We start from the raw sequence: 17,255 nt of genomic DNA, 5'->3' as shown, positions 1-17,255 counted from the left end.
GCTCCCCAAGCTCGTCAAGGCGGCGAGAAAGGTCCGGCAAGTCGGTAACAGGTTCACCACGGCAGCGACAGGTCAGGCAGGTCGGCAGCAGATTCACCAGGGCGGTGGCAGGTGCGACAGGTCGGCAGCAGGTTTACCAGGGCGGCGACAGATCCGGCAGGGCGACGGCAGTTTCACCAGGGCGGAAGCGTAGACGCGGCGGCAGGTCCGCCGGGGTGGCAGCAGGTCCAGGGCGGCCGCAGGCTCACCAGGGCGGCGACAGGTTCGGCAGGGCGACGGCAGTTTCACCAGGGCGGCAGCGTAGACACGGCGGCAGGTCCGCCGGGGTGGCAGCAGGTCCAGGGCGGCCGCAGGCTCACCAGGGCGGCGACAGGTCCGGCAGGGCGACGGCAGTTTCACCAGGGCGGCAGCGTAGACACGGCGGCAAGTCCCAGGGCGGCTCAGGCTCACCAGGGCGGCGACAGGTCCGGCAGGTCGTCGGCAGGTCGGCCTCAGCAGCAGGCAGTCAGCACTAGCAGATTCTCGGGGCAGCCCTGGCTGAGGTGGGATGTCATCAGAAACTGCACGTCTGGGTGCCGGTGTCGGATGTCGTACAGACCACGCAGCGAGGCTTTACTGCGCAGCACGCCCTGCTGGCAGCGCAGGAGTGTCGGCAGCCCAGCGGGTGCTTTCGGGTCGCCTTCCTCAACTTCCTTTCGGAAACTGGCGCTCGCCACTCAGGGAGTCGGGCGACGTCTCCAAAGCTGGGAGACAGATGCTGAAGTCGATATGATGTGATTTTATGCCCTCAGCTCGGTGCCAGTCATTGTGTTATGTGCAGGTAGCCACTCCTCGCCGTCCTGCACGCCAGAGGACCAGCCCCGGACCTGCAAAACACATTACCAAGTTTATTAACACAATGCAACATGAAAAAATTCACTAAGCGATGGCAAGCAAAAATAATCAATGCCCAAAGATGCCTTTTCTTCGATTGCCTTTTCTATGTGCTGATATGAAGCCTCAAAACATGTACCATTTTATATTATGTATTGATTGCAGGCCTGACTCAGAATTCAGTTGAACCAAGCAAATAACACAATTTTTCATTATTATTTTGAATTTGGGTCTGGCATTACTGTTCCATGCACAGGTGCATCTGCGTATAAAATCATATGAAGCAAATGCATTAGGTAAATAGTCTCAACAAATAGAAATTAGTAGTAGCACAGGTGGTATAAATAGAAACCAATATATAGACATTAGACAAGGATGAGCTTGTTTAGTTAGCAAATGTCAATGACATAACATTTACATAAACAAGAATGGGATTTTCAGTAATAAGCATGTCAGAAATCCTTTTAAATTCAATTTTGAAAGTTTAGATACAGATTATAAAATCTGGCAACAACTAATATTGAAAAGAAGTAACAATGAGCTTCAACTTTGCACAAAAGATGTGCCAAAATTTTGGTGAGAAATCACTTGCGCTGAATTTTGAGACCCGAAAGCCCCTGGGCCCTGGCGCATCTGACAGTGAGTGAATTTTTTTCCAGTCTGGGAGGTAAGCATAGATTGATTTGTTATTTGATACTATTTAATTTGACAAATAAGTTGTTATTTTCACAAAGCATTAAGATTTATAGAAGCTAACCACTTCCGATCCGAAACAATTTACAACTATTCCATCTCCATTCTCCTTCTCATTATGTTTTAAACAATGCTAAGGTATTTTACAACTTAATATGAGATTATCATGCTCCCTTTGAAAGCCAAAAATGACAAAAAAAGGTTAAACCGGGTTGAACTGAAACGTGGCTGACCTGCCTATGATACTCATGCTTATACAGTTGAATTAATTGAATACCTGAGCTGAACTGCTGAAGCTGGTCATTCTTCATGATCTCTGAGACGACAAGTGTGTGAATGCCACTTATGTATATGCTTTTCCGATCTTCAAACACATAAAAAGTGATATTATTATCAAATAAACAATATTCAAACTCCGTATAACAATACACGCAACGGCTGGAAAACACTGCGCCGGTGCGCCAGAATTGACAGCATCGCCTGAATCTCAGCGACCAATCAGCTTTCGACCATCCCAGTGACGTCACATTGGCAGCATTTGGTAGCAATTTTCCTCCTATGGCCCGGTAAAGGGACGGACCCCCCCTGATAAATACGGTGATCTCATCTGGATTTGGTCACGTGATCATTTTCGAGCGCAGCGCACGTGCAGTTGTGGCGAGGGCACTTCCAGAAATTCTGGATCCATGCGATTTTGGAGCCAATACAAAGTCTATGGGAAAATGGTTCATTTTTATTTGTTTTTCTTATCACACCTAAGCTTTCAAGTTTTTCTCAAAGATACACCCTGATTCATGTGTAGAATTGATTGGTCTTCAATATGGTATCAATTTTAGATTTTTATCGGATAATTTCAAAAATTACTTACCATTTCAACTACAAAAAGAGGTGATTGCGGCTAAGCATTGTGACAGCCATATCATGTCATTGGGAAATTACGCTTTCTTGTGCATCTTCATTTTAACTGCTCTCGAAGTTGGTACCTACTGGATGATTCATGCGTAGAATTTGTTGAACTTTTGTCTTGTGTCATTGTTAATGCCTTTATGAAATAATTATTCAAGTCATTTCGCCCCGGCCGACATGGACGCCGTTGTGAGTCGGTTTTGGCGTCGGGGAGAGAGAAAGAGAGAGAGAGAGAGAGAGAGAGAGAGAGAGAGAGAGGGAGAGACGGAGAGACGGAGACGGAGACGGAGACGGAGACGGAGACGGAGACGGAGACGGAGACGGAGACGGAGACGGAGACGGAGACGGAGACGGAGACGGAGACGGAGACGGAGACGGAGACGGAGAGAGAGAGAGAGAGAGAGAGAGAGAGAGAGAGAGAGAGAGAGAGAGAGAGAGAGAGAGAGAGAGAGAGAGAGAGAGAGAGAGAGAGAGAGAGAGAGAGAGAGAGAGAGAGAGAGAGAGAGAGAGAGAGAGAGAGAGAGAGAAAGACCAGGGGCCATCGGTGAGGCGGCGTGCCCGCGCGGGAGCTCCACGACAGGCATTGGGAGCGGGCTCGCCTTTTCCTCGTAGTGACCCATCAAGGCTGGGCGGCGGCGGTACTAGTTTCGCAAGAGGCAGACATGGAGTGACTCGGGACTCGTCTCAGTCCGGCCGCCACCCAGCCGCCCGCCGCGCCTGGCCGGGCTGCTGCTCCGCCGGCCGGATGGCGCGGGCGGCCATCCCGGCTCCCGCCCGTCTGGGATGCGCTCCCCATCCGCAGGGCGTCGGCGGCGCCCAAGAGGCACAAGAATAACGCCGGTGCTGCGGGCGGCTTGTGGGGTGACGGTGCCGCGCTCCTTCACGGCTCCTCGCCGTCCGTCCCCCCTCCCCGATGCCGTTTTCTTCCAGGGGAGGTGCCCCGGCCGCCGTGCCGGCGGCACGAGTTAATGACTTGTAGCGCAGTCCGTTACAGTTAATGACCCTCTCTTTTGTAGCGCAGTCCGTGCTTTAAGCACAACAAAATATCCACCCAGGCTAAATTAAGGTAATTACAAACTAGGATTAAGAGTGGCTACAGACTTCAGACTTTATGCAGACTTAACATTAAGATATTATATATGCAACTAAATGACACACATGGTGTTTGTTCTAACCTTCTCAACAGAAAGTGAACATGTCAGGACAGCACCCCTTGGTGACCATTATACTCAAGGGGTGTTGTAGGCACTGATTCCCCAGGGGTGAAGTGATAGGAGCACAAACATGAGCCCCTAGTTAGCTCTGTGTCTTTCCTCCTGCAGGAAAAATATATATGTGACGCCAAATGTGACTGGTAACTGCATATTATAAAGCTGGAAATATTGTACAAAGTTATGACAACACAAGCAAACAATGCATGTTACTGCTCTTGTTATTCCTATATGAGACCTCACAAGACACAAAAATATGCATGGTAAAAAAGGGAGCAACAATACATTTCAAATGTAGCTTGTCATTAAAATGATCATGGATTTCACTACATCAAAAGTGAATGAAATTAAGTGATAATCAAAGACTCTGGAAAACAAGATCAGCATAACCATAGATATGTAGACTACATAATACATGTCTTGTTTCCAAAGCTAAAGTATGATCCTCAATGTTGTAAAAGTTGGTTGGCTTTTACAATAACTTTGAATAAAAAAAACAACATATGGTAAACACAATTCAAGGAAATCCCAAGATCCATCCAACCTTTGACATACCCTGTTTGGAATGCTGTTAAACATGCTATGGTCTTCACAGAATAGGAAAAATAACTCAAAATATTACCTTCTTTTATTACAAATAAAATCTTCCCATGAATTTCACTATTGTGATGTGACTGCAGAGCTCATTCAGTCAATCAGAGACTGTGGAGAGACTTTATCATTTAAACAATCAGAGAATCAATGTGCAGAGACTAACACTTAAAATCTAGTGACTTTTCACAAACATCTTTTATGCTGCAAGCTTATGCTTACTCAACACTTTTCATGACTCGAATATGGTGGTGTTCATTTTAAGTGAAAACATTCATCCAGCACTAAGCAGATTATTTCTAAGCTCCATTAAGTCCCAATTTTTGCTATATTTCGCTTGGAGTCACTTCATACTTTGAATTCAAGGTGCCTTGTGGATTTACCTCAGTTTTGTAGGTAAATACACAAGGATTTATGGGCTTTACCTCAGTTATGTAGCTGCTCCCTTAATTTAAGTTTCTCGTGAAATTTCATTGAGGCGTTGCAAGATGGGCTGTGGCCGAATTCTCTTTCCTGTTTAGCTGATGCTCATAATACCTCAACATTTTTCATTCCAATTTTTGTAGCTGTTAACAATTGATGAAGACCCATCTACCTAGACAACGACGTTACAGAGGAAACCCCTGGCTGTGTTTCACGGGCATGCTGCCAGCCGCTGCCAGCGCATTCCGTGAGCTAGCGTCAACCTCTGGTAGTGTCAGAGGTATAGGCTTGTTGATGTCTCTATTTAAGCCAAAAATGGCTGGCAGAGTGTCGTGAAACACCACCCTTATTTTTGCACAATAATGGTGTGATAATTATGTTCCTGCAAGAACATATAAGGTGAAATGAAGTAAAATCAGGTCAAACAATAATATATATCCAAAAGAAGCAGTGTATGGAGTACCTATGTTCACATTACCAATAATATGATGCACAACAGTCAACAGGCCATAGAAAAACCGGTGAATGTTGAATTTGAATTGTAGCCCAATTTCAATATCAACATGGCACTTGGCATTAACAGTTAAACACACCGTTTTTATGTTAAATCAACAGAAAAAACTCCTGAACATAAACAAAATGATCAGAATATATAATAAGGATAAAAGTATAAATAAAAACGACGAATCGGCCTATCATCGCCCTTACACATTCACCACTCCCAATCCCCATTCCACCACGCACAGATTGAATTGATGAAATACTAGGACTTACTCCACAAGGAGATCGAATGGGTCGGAGCGCTTTCAATATGTATTATACATATCGTCGTCAGCGAATCAATAACGGGTCGAATCGAGTCGGGTATCGAAGAGGTTCGGGAGCTGCGCGGCAGAGCGATCACATACTATTCGAATTATGCATTAAAGAGAATAAAAAACACGTGAGAACAATCATGATACACTAGCTGCTAAAATGAATTAAAATGGGGTGCTAAAATGCATAAATGGCACGTATAAAAATACAATAAAGGGGGGGGGGAAACAGGATACCTATGGTGATAAAGACTGAGTAGAAAAGACTATACAAAAATGAGTGCAAAAACTGTAAAAGGACGAGTACAAATATAAATACATACAAAGGCCGAACTAGACGTAAACACTACTGACAAAAACGGCGGATTATCGGCAGCCAGCGGTCATGCAGCAGGGCACCCGAGTTCCTGTTCACGTTTGCGTCATTCGGCGACACCAGGACGGCTTCACGCCGACCAACAGTCCGAATATAGGCCGATTCCAGGAGAAGTCGCATCTGGTGATGACTGGCTCGATTCAAGATCTTGATGGCATCGAAAGCAGGTGAGCAGTCTCTATGGGTACTGAAGGCCGATGTATTGGCTCTCGAGCGGACTGCTCCAGTCCAGCTCTCCCGGTGTTCTCGGAGTCTCGTGCCCAGCTCACGATCTGTCTCGCCGATATAGACCATTGGGTCACCGTCCACTTGGCAGGAGCACTCGATCCGATAGATGACGTTGCTCTGTTGTAGCTTAGGCAGATGGTGCTTAGCCTTGCTGCAGAGCAGCGAGCCGATGGTGACTGAAGGCTTGGAGACGAGCTGGATCCCGATCTTGCTGGCCTCCCGTTTGAGTTGGTAGAACAGGGGGCCGGCAAACGGAACAGAGACTCGGACAGGCGCCGGGTGTGAGTTCACGCAAACGTGAACAGGAACTCGGGTGCCCTGCTGCATGACCGCTGGCTGCCGATAATCCGCCGTTTTTGTCAGTAGTGTTTACGTCTAGTTCGGCCTTTGTATGTATTTATATTTGTACTCGTCCTTTTACAGTTTTTGCACTCATTTTTGTATAGTCTTTTCTACTCAGTCTTTATCACCATAGGTATCCTGTTTCCCCCCCCCCCCTTTATTGTATTTTTATACGTGCCATTTATGCATTTTAGCACCCCATTTTAATTCATTTTAGCAGCTAGTGTATCATGATTGTTCTCACGTGTTTTTTATTCTCTTTAATGCATAATTCGAATAGTATGTGATCGCTCTGCCGCGCAGCTCCCGAACCTCTTCGATACCCGACTCGATTCGACCCGTTATTGATTCGCTGACGACGATATGTATAATACATATTGAAAGCGCTCCGACCCATTCGATCTCCTTGTGGAGTAAGTCCTAGTATTTCATCAATTTAATTCCATCTCCACATCATGTCATTACGCACAGATTGTTTACCTCTTGGTTTACCCCGTGATCGCAGTCTCCCGGACGACGAAGATTCTATACGCCGTCCGACCAATCACGTTCAAGATCAGCGGGGCTTGGCCGCGGTTCTCGAACGCCATTGGCCAGATTACGCAGAATCTTCGTCGTCAGGAAAACTGTGAACACGGGGCTACATTTTTCGCTATGGTAACAAAAGCGCCAGAATTGACTACCAGAATTGGATCCGAAGGTCAAATGGGTCACGTGACTGTGCAGTTCAGATGGACAACACCTGCCTACAACTTAGTTCAAATCATGTTATCTTCTTCCTTTTTATTTGTTCATCTTTTTGTCTCAGTTGCGCCATCAATGCAAATGGCAGAATGATATGTTGCCATGACAACAGGATATGCCAGCCGTCCTAGCTGCCACATCAAACGACCTTGAGTTGTAGTGGTGATATAAACAACGATCTTTTTTTTGGCCAATGTATTAAATGCAATGTTTCGGTTTTTTGTATATTGTGGACGCGCTAACCACGTCTAAAAATTCAAATAAGTAAAATAGATTCATAGAACAAAAATTTTAGAAGGTGGCACCCTTCCTTTAAACCACTCTCCCAGGAGTAGTGCTATAGGTCCCATTGCGGTGAACTCTTGCTCTGAGCGGACATAACCGCTGTCAGCGAACATGTCCGCTGAGAGCAGGGACGACTACACTATGGGACCTTACTGTACTCCTGGGAGGGTGCAGATGAAAATTGTTGCGGATAGGGGCACCTGCAAAACACCGGTTTACTCGCCGGCCTTGGGTTAAATTGTTTTCAGTGCATGCAAAATTTGCTGTTAGACTAGACTTCCAGAGATGATAAGAAGTATGTACTTTCTTACTTTCAGGTTCACCGCAGCCCTTATCACATCTCACAAAAAAACCTGATGACCTGAACCAGGAACATAGGAGGCCAAAACTTGTAGTAGGCTGACAACGTATGAAATTGATGGGGAAATAGTCATGCTAATTTTTGCTGTGCCTAACGGCAACGAGTTTTCCCGCTATTTATAATAAAACCATGGTGTGTCAGAAGTGGAAATAGCCGCACGGCTATACATAGTTCTCCAGCTTTTTCAATAGATGGCTGAATGGCAGTACCGCAGTATGGGCGGCGGATATCGTGCCATTGACGTCAAATTTTCGGTACCTACCCGCTAAGAATTGAATAGCGGACCCTGTCACGCAAGAATTATGCAAATCGGTCCAACAACCTTTCTAATAACAGGAGTATAAAGTCAAACATCATGCCAGAGCGGCGGCGCTGCGGCGCGGCAACAATATTTATCGTTCGAGGGCGGATACAGTTGTAACAATAACTACACAAATTATTTTTGCAGAGCTCTACATATTCCTTGAAACATTTTCTTCAACGCCTTATTCCTAGTTAACCCGCGCCCCAGTGGCGGTCTCAGCCAACTTCGCCATAGTAGGGGGGGGGGGGGCATATGTTATTGTTACCACCCACTTCTACCTAAAAAACTAAGAGGGCTACGCAGTAAAAAGGCAGTCAATAGCTCTCAATGCGTACGTTTGAAAGTATTTCAGTCATTTTTCATCTTAGAGCAACATCACTGTAAAAAATATTGACGAGCTATGTGTCAAAACAAGGGTCTCGAAACAGTCACCAGGTTGTCAATGTTTCCGGTACCTACCACTTGACTAGTTACCGCTTAGTTAGCTTACAGGCTGAGAACTATCCAGCTCGTTATGATCCGGTTTTGTAATGATACCCTAGGTGTACCTTTGTTTTGAAGTGCTAAATTAACTATCAAGGTTGTTTGACGTTTGTTTTCGCCTCAATCCGAAACGAGGAAGATCCTCATCAAATTATTAGGTGAAAGCCAGCCTCAGGATGATCAAAATACTAGGGGTAGTTTTGTCATAGTAATCTGTGAAGGGTGAGGAACAAGCCGTAGCAATGCACTCGTCACTAAACCAGCCTGAGATTATTCGCCTGGTAGCTGCTGCGTTTCCCTACTTGCTGAATCATGTTTGCAACTTTCCATTTCCAGACACTTTTTACGGCAAATAAATTGTTGGGTTATTTGGAAGGTGAATGACAATTTTATTTCTATAGGTCAATACATTTGTATTTCCGATTGCCCTAAAACTTTTTTTTTTAATCGTTTGCGGTAGGTTTTTATTGTTCGCAATAAAGTTGCGCACCTGTGAATCCTTCACTTAATGCGTTCCCGACTTCCCGGCGCCAGTTGCGCTGTGCCGTGCTGCGTTCGGTCGGGGGTGCGAGTGTCTGTGAAGTGCGAGTGTTTATCACTGGGCAAACCTGTATCGTTTCCATTTGTGCAGTGTCTAGTTATGAAGAATTGCTTGCCGATATATGACCTGCAGTGATCGACGTTCTGATTCAATAACTTGCCATAAGCCATTATTCTCAACCAAATCGCGCATAGACGTCTGCAAAGTTGTCGAGGGGGGGGGGAACAAGAGCGATTTTAAATGAATTGCTCTCCATGCAGTGCAATAGACTTAGGTTTAATTTTTCGAAAGTTGTGGAGCCACCCCCGGTGTCCGGCCTGGCCAACTCTCTCAAGAACCGACAGCTAACGGAACACTGAAGTTTCACTACGACGATTTCCGCCAAGGTTATGAAGAAAAGGCAAGTGCAAGAAGTACAAAACTTCTCTTGGTAATCAAAACTTAGGTTTGGCAAATTCCAAACCCTAAGTCACTACAACTGTGGATATAAATAAGCTGGTTATTGACGGCCAAGCTCTGGCCAATCTGAGGTTCAGACCTATCATCAAGTTCATGGGGCAGCTGCGGTTGGGCGGCTCACGGGCTCCACTGCATAGGCTCAGACAGGTACTCTACAAAATGTCTTCTGTGTTCTTAGGTTCAGATCTATCGATAGGTATGTGCATGCTTCTGATTCGATTGATAACTGTAAACGGGCGCTGGAAGTGAAAGGTTCGTTTGATATACGAAAGGTGCATTGCAAGAAAGCACATTATTTCAGAAATACACTTTCATTTTATCTTGAGCGTTTTTGGAATGGGCCGGATGAATTCGTCATCAAACTGGTAAGGGATTTCGTTTGAAGACCACCGATATTTAATAATATGATGGTCTTCAAACGAATTCGCTGGGAAATTCGATGACTGGATTGGGCGGCGTAGGATCTGCTGGTCATCTGACTATGGGTTGATTAGGGCCTAGTTGGGCCCCTAGTTTTGACCTAGTTTGAGCTTCATTCGTTAAGTAGGAACAAGACGATGCTTCTTTTGAACATCGTCACTAAACAAGCCGCCCTCGTTTTGACATTGTTTTTCGTTATTATTGTTACTAGGTACTTTGTTATCATACACAGCATTAACGAGGACCTGCTTCCAAAACAAGGCAGAAACGCTCCAGCTATTTTTGGGACGTGGTAAAAACTAACCGACACCTGGTAACTGTCATCTGACGAACACAAAACAAGCCAGGGGCTCGCAGCGTGTGTCAAAAGTAGGATGCAAAACTAGTCTGTACCCCCGACATTTAGCGTTGAGAATCATTTGACGAGGGGCTAGTCAATATTTTTTACAGTGTTGGGTCACCAGAGGTAATCAAAGGTCAAAATTTGCCAAATGTCCTTACCTATATTTTTTTTAAAAGAAAACATGCCGTTATCTCAGGAACTATGATAGCTAGAAAAACGCATGGAAAAGCAATCGATAGCACAAAACCGGCCCATACCTCCCGGGTCTCCCCTATGTTGCTATTAGAGGTTAGAGGTCACTGATAATGTCAGCTGACCAGGGTTGTATACGACTCAATCAATAGCAATCAATTCAATCACGACAAATTTGGGAAACCAATCAAATCAATCAAGTCAGAGCAGTCTTCGGGAATTGATTCAATCGACTCAAACACGACAATGAAAGGAATCAATCAACTCAATCAAATGACTCAAACCAAGACATACATTAGGTTTTTTGCCCCACCAACTTGGAAAAGTGTCCATAGCGGTCTGGTGTACCTACCTACCTACCTACCTACAGAAGAAACATAAAAATATTGTCATTTAAAATTATAAATTGCGATGCCATTCAAAGTTTCTATGTAATAAGGAAGGATACCTAGTGATGGACAGGTGGATCATGATATTGAGGTTCAATGGGTAGAATTGGAGCAGAAGTTTCATTTAATGGGTGCAAAATAACCCAGTAGTTGACTCGCCCCTTAACCCAAATCACCACCTTTCACCTAAAAGTTGTCAATTTAATTTTGGCCATATTCCAGCTAAGGGCCTGTTCCAGCGCCTCCAGAATAAATTCTTGACTGGAGGCTCTACCAGAGGTTTTACTGGAGGCGCTGGAACGCAATCTGGAGATTTCTGGAGATTGGTGTCATAGATACCAAAAGAATGACGATTGTTCTCTCTTGAAACGCAAAATTTGTTTTCAATTTTAGTTAAAAAGATAAATAAAATTATAGCAATGTAATTTTCTTTACATTCAAGTTGTAAAATTATCAGTCAAATGTCCTTTGTTTACATTCGTGATTGTCACATGTGCGCCATAATTGTAGACCAGAGCCTCCAGAGAAATTTGGACCTCTCAACTCTCTGGAGGCTACTGGAGGTTTCTGGAGCTTTGGCGAGAGCTTTCTGGAGCTTTCTGGAGGCGCTGGAACGCTCTCTGGAGAATTCTAGAGCTTTCTGGAGCTTTCTGGAGGTTTCTGGAGGCGCTGGAACAGGCCCTAAGTCATCAGGCCATCTACCCCATGTAAAGCCCCTGTCTGTCTCTTATGAGTTATGCGGAGCTCTTCTGAAATGAATCCTGAACATAATGAACCTAGCTAGGTTTCATGCCACACTGACACCATATGAAAGTGTTGAAAATGTGCTACAAATTTGACAACTTCATAAGGTATGCTTTATGAAGACAGCAGGAAAGCATGGGTAGGTAGACCTACTTACCTGCCTAGATGTGTCACTGGCTACCAACAGTACCAACGAAGGTAGATAGGTTATATGTGAAGAATTCAAAACATTTTATTGCAATACAAAACTGTTAGGACTGGGGGATAGGGATGAGGATTAAAAAGGGTGCGACTGCGAAACAAAGAAAACGTTTTGCCAATAAGTATGCTAAGCTTTTATAAATCCTTATTCTACGTCTTTTGATTTTTTGGTAAGATGACGTCATTGATTATCATGTAGTATGGTAGATCATCATAAAATAAATCGGTTGTACAACACCAATTTCGTTTTAATCATTATTTCATTTGAAATAAAACCACTTAATAATATTCGGTAAAATATTTTAAGGAAAATGAAATATATTAAATATGTTATGCTTCGGCTCTCAGGAGAAAGGGATCAAGAAACGTTCTGCTGCAAATTAAACAATGCAGCAAATTAGCGCGGTACGTAAACGTAATTAGCTAGACGAAAACGGCGCTTTTGTTTCAGTTATTTTTGTAGGGGTTTCAGATATTTATAGAGTTCAGTGGGTTGTTTCTGAGGAGATGTGGAGATGTGAATTATTAATTAATCACACTTTTTAGTATATAGGGCCTTACACTTAATTAAATCATCTGGATTTAAAAAAAAACGTTTCCTGCTGAGTGCAGAAAGGTAGGTAGGTGCATCGCCAGGTTCTATCACCAGGATTGGAGCAGTTATTGCAGTTGAAAGTCAAAGTTGGCTGTTCATGTTTAGGCCCTGTTCTTTATTTGGCCATCTACCCCATATTGCAGTTGTGATGACAAGCAGTTTTCAGTGTAGTTTTGTGATTTTTGATGTCATCAATTGGTGTCATTATTTTTCGTCAACTAAATGGGGGAAAAATCAACTCCCTGTTTTTACCACTAAAACGGGTCGGAATGGCCCCATATACCATACATGACTTCATATACGATCAACCTTCACTACCTTGAGGTCTGTTTTGCTGTTGGGCAGCTGTGAGGTCATGTGACGTCATCAAAGGTCACCAAAGGTTTTTGGCCAATAACTCCGTACAGGAACAAGATACAGACGCGTGGATGGTCTCATTGTGTTCAGCTCGTCAAGACGCATCGAATGATATACATGATGACCTCGAGGTCACGTGACCTGAGGTCAACCTTTGACCTTGACCTTTCGAGGTCAACATATATATCATTCGATGCGGATTGACGAGAGGATCACGATGATGCCCTTAGTTTGTTCCTATCTTGACTAATTCGAAAGTTATTCGAGAAAAACTCTCTCCATATCTAGCGCCGCCATTTTGACTTTTTCGCCCCCTGTGACGTCATCTTTGACCTGACCTGAAAATGACCTTAGTAAAAATTGTAGATCTTGGCCGTGCGTATCCGATGCCGTTTACTGCTTGTCGCTATCTTGCTTCGTTCTCGAGATCTCAGGGGGGGGCGGTCATCCGCCCCCCCCCCCCCCCGTCGGTGCGAAGTTGGCGCAGACCCCCGTCGGTGCGCGGGTTAACGTCATCAATTTTGAACATTTTTTCACTATAAATTGGCCAAAAAAAAGAGGTATCGTTCTCAAATTTAGTATGTGGATAGAAGGCGGTAGGGATTATCACAATATTCTGTTTTTTTCGAAATTCAAAAAACTTTTTGCATTTTCAGCTATTATATCTAAAAACCTATTTTTTGTTTTGAGGGGTCAAAATCCACACATTTTAAAAATCCCCGATAGCAGTTGGGTAGCCCCGTTAATTCTACACCTTTTATGTCTTCAGTGTTTTTCTTTATCTCTAAAGCTGTAGGCCTGACAGCTCTTCCCGTGAAACCTTTTTTTTTGTCGAAAATGGCAGAAATGACGTCACTCTGACGTCATTGGCGGCCAAAATATCCTAGCCTTTGGATTTTTTTTATCACAATGTGTAAAAGCTATTCACGGGAGGGTACTGAGAGTTTGGTGACGATCGGCGCAGAGGTTCTGGAGATATATCGAAAAACTAAAGGGGGGGGGGCAAAAAATGCCCCTCCCCACTTCGCTGGACCAGGGGAATTTCACCAACACAACTTGGGACAACCCGTTGACATGTGACCTAAAAGTGTTGTGTTCCAGTGGCCTCAGGTCAGGTCCCAAGGTCACAAAAAACCAGTGCATGGTCAAAATGGCATTGAAAATACGTTATTTTGTCAATGAAATCACAGTGTATATAAAATGAAATCTAGAATTGTTCTTCAATTTCATTTGAACTGGCAGCGTATGGTAAACTCACTGAGTTATATGACCTTTAGGTATCCAAGTTTTCCAAATTCGGGTGACCTGAGATCATCTAGAGGTCACGACAATTTTCAAGAAAATGTGTCCAAATAGCTCAAATTGTAAAAAAATATGCTTCAGTGTGTTCTGGCTGAAAAACACCTAGGTCGGGTCATCTGAGGTCAAATGAGGTCAAACTAAGTTTTTGCCAATAACTTGGCACACAATAAGGCTAGAGCTTCAAAAATGGTGTCATTGTGTTCCTTGTGGTCAGCCGAATCGAATGATATGCAATATGATGCAATGTGCTAAACTTCAACTTAATCAATCAATAGCCATAGGAGCCAGTCGCCAGGGGGTCGAGCCCCACCCGTGGCCGTCCGTGTTATGAAAAAGGCCCAGGCCTGGCGAGGGCCCGACCGGGATCGGAGGTAATCCCAACCAAGATTACTTTACTACTCATCCCAACCACCCGAGCCCGGGGTAGGGGAAGGGGCGTTTTTCGCCCCCTTGTCTAACTCCGTAAATAAGGGAGCTACGAAAACAAAAAACGGTGCCAAATGAAGCGTCTTTACAAGACGATTCTAAGGCACACATTTTTCTTTAAATAAAATTTCATTTGTCATAAAATGAATGATTATTGCTCAGTGTAAAATAAATGCCAGGTTCGTGATCAGCGGCTATGAATTTATTATAAACAACCTTTCATATGTCAAGGTCATCTAAAGGTCATTCGAGGTCACATGAGGTCAACATCAAACTTGACCATTTCCAAACAAAATATGTCACTCGACGCGACTTGACAAGACAAATGCTTTGGTACTTCTAGTTCTGCTGTAGCTCAATGACCATTTTTGTGGAAGTTATTTGCGAAAAAAAAACTCAAACCCGGCTTGGAGTCATTGACCTGACCTTTGACCTCAGGCCAACAATTTTCCCCGTACGTCAAACGATATACATTACACAACCGTGCTCGTAATTTTGTCTTTATCTCTAAAACTCTATTTTTGGCAGCTGTTTGAAATTCATGTCTGTGACGTCAAAGTTTGCCGTGCAAGGGTCCAGGAAAATCGACTTTGTGACGTCATCAAGGGGGCTGGGTCCAATTTATTTTTTTACTCCAGGGAATGTGAAATTGATGGGGAAAATGTACTGAGAGTCTGGCATTTTGTATCCCTAAGCGCTTGTGAGCTATCGCAAATATTCGTCAGGGAGCGGGGGAGGGGGTAAATATTGTCCTCCCCGACCCACGAGGCCCCTCGCCCTGGCAGGGCTTTTTCATAACGCGGCCTTGTAGAGGGGGGGGGCGGCGATGCGACTCCCCCCCCCCCTGGCGTTTCTAAACTAAGCGTCGTAGCGCTTCGCAACAAAGATCAGTCGATTGCTCTCAACGAGTACTCGCGATTGGTGGTATATTTTTGTTCACCATAGGCCAGTATTTGACCTAGTTATGGCAGGCCAAAGGTCAAATTCCGGGGGAAAGCAGTAATTTTCCGAGTTACGTAGCCAATATTGGCGAATCTATGGAATATAGCAACATGAAACTTTCACGACCGTGTTTGTCAACAAATTAGCAACAAAATGATGTATAGGTCACTGCATTTTAGCCACCACTGGCGTAACGTAGTCCCCGGGAACACGGGAGGTCACACCCACCGCCGGCGAGGATAGTCGTAATTGACCTAGTTTGACCTTTTAAAGACATGATGTGGAGATGAATTGTGAATTAAAATGAAATCGGACTTACTCCACAAGAGTTCGTTGGGTCGGAGCTTTCGAATTGTATTACAATTCTTCGTCAGCGAGAGTCGTATCGGATGTTAAGATCGAATCGAAGGTACAGTGCGGATCGAACAAATATGGGTCGGGCAGGAGGGTCTCTGAGGCAATTAGTTGGTCTTGAAATAAACATACAAACACTGGGAAACACGTGAATAATAACAGGATGCACACTTACTAGAAAAAGCCTGTAAAATGGGTATAAAACACACTATAGTTCGTTTTTCTTAAGTTTGCCCCTCACTGTAAACGTCTTTTTGAACACAGCACGAGAATTGCTAGCTGAATTACTGAGAAAACTGGTTGGCGCACATTGATTTCACCAGATTTTACAGACGATCAATTTGATCAAATTTGTTAACTATTTCACAGACTCATAGCTCGTATTTACCCATACCTACAGCATCACAGTGATAGACGACTTCTCAGGAATTGTGTCTGAACTAATTAATAAATTGCACGGCGTTTAACATTAACGTTACATCGTCGGTGTTCAAAACTTATTTTGAAAATATTATTCATATCTCCAATACAATGTGCGCCAACCAGTTTTCTCAGTAATTCAGCTAGCAATTCTCGTGCTGTGTTCAAAAAGACGTTTACAGTGAGGGGCAAACTTAAGAAAAACGAACTATAGTAAAATATCTAATACAAAAATATAGGCAGGTAGGTAAAAATACAGTTAATGACATGTTAATGACAGTTAATGACAGTTAAAACTAGACTAAGATATAAAATATCAAAATGATAAAATCTATAAAGATTTTTATATAAAGATTTTTATAGATTTTATCATTTTGATATTTTATATCTTAGTCTAGTTTTAACTGTCATTAACTGTCATTAACATGTCATTAACTGTATTTTTACCTTATACCTGCCTATATTTTTGTATTAGATATTTTACTAGTGCGTTTTATACCCATTTTACAGGCGTTTTCTAGTAAGTGTGCATCCTGTTATTATTCACGTGTTTCCCAGTGTTTGTATGTTTATTTCAAGACCAACTAGTTGCCTCAGAGACCCTCCTGCCCGACCCATATTTGTTCGATCCGCACTGTACCTTCGATTCGATCTTAACATCCGATACGACTCTCGCTGACGAAGAATTGTAATACAATTCGAAAGCTCCGACCCAACGAGCTCTTGTGGAGTAAGTCCGATTTCATTTTAATTCCTAGTTTGACCTTGTAAAGGTCTAGGAACAGTTGGGAAGGCGTTAAGGTGAAAATTAAGCCATAAATTCGAATTCAAGACCTCAAGAACTCCCACTAAACACAGCTCATTTCACGACGGTCAGCGTGTGAACATGCGAGGTCATTGGCCTTGGTTGATCAGGTCAATATATACAATGTAAA

Source organism: Amphibalanus amphitrite, unplaced genomic scaffold (genome assembly GCF_019059575.1).
Source record: "Amphibalanus amphitrite isolate SeventyFive unplaced genomic scaffold, NRLGWU_Aamphi_draft 001474F_arrow, whole genome shotgun sequence".
Classification (NCBI taxonomy): Eukaryota; Metazoa; Arthropoda; class Thecostraca; order Balanomorpha; family Balanidae; genus Amphibalanus; species Amphibalanus amphitrite.
The sequence above is the reverse complement of the archived record's forward strand: the minus strand, read 5'-3'. Positions refer to the sequence as shown.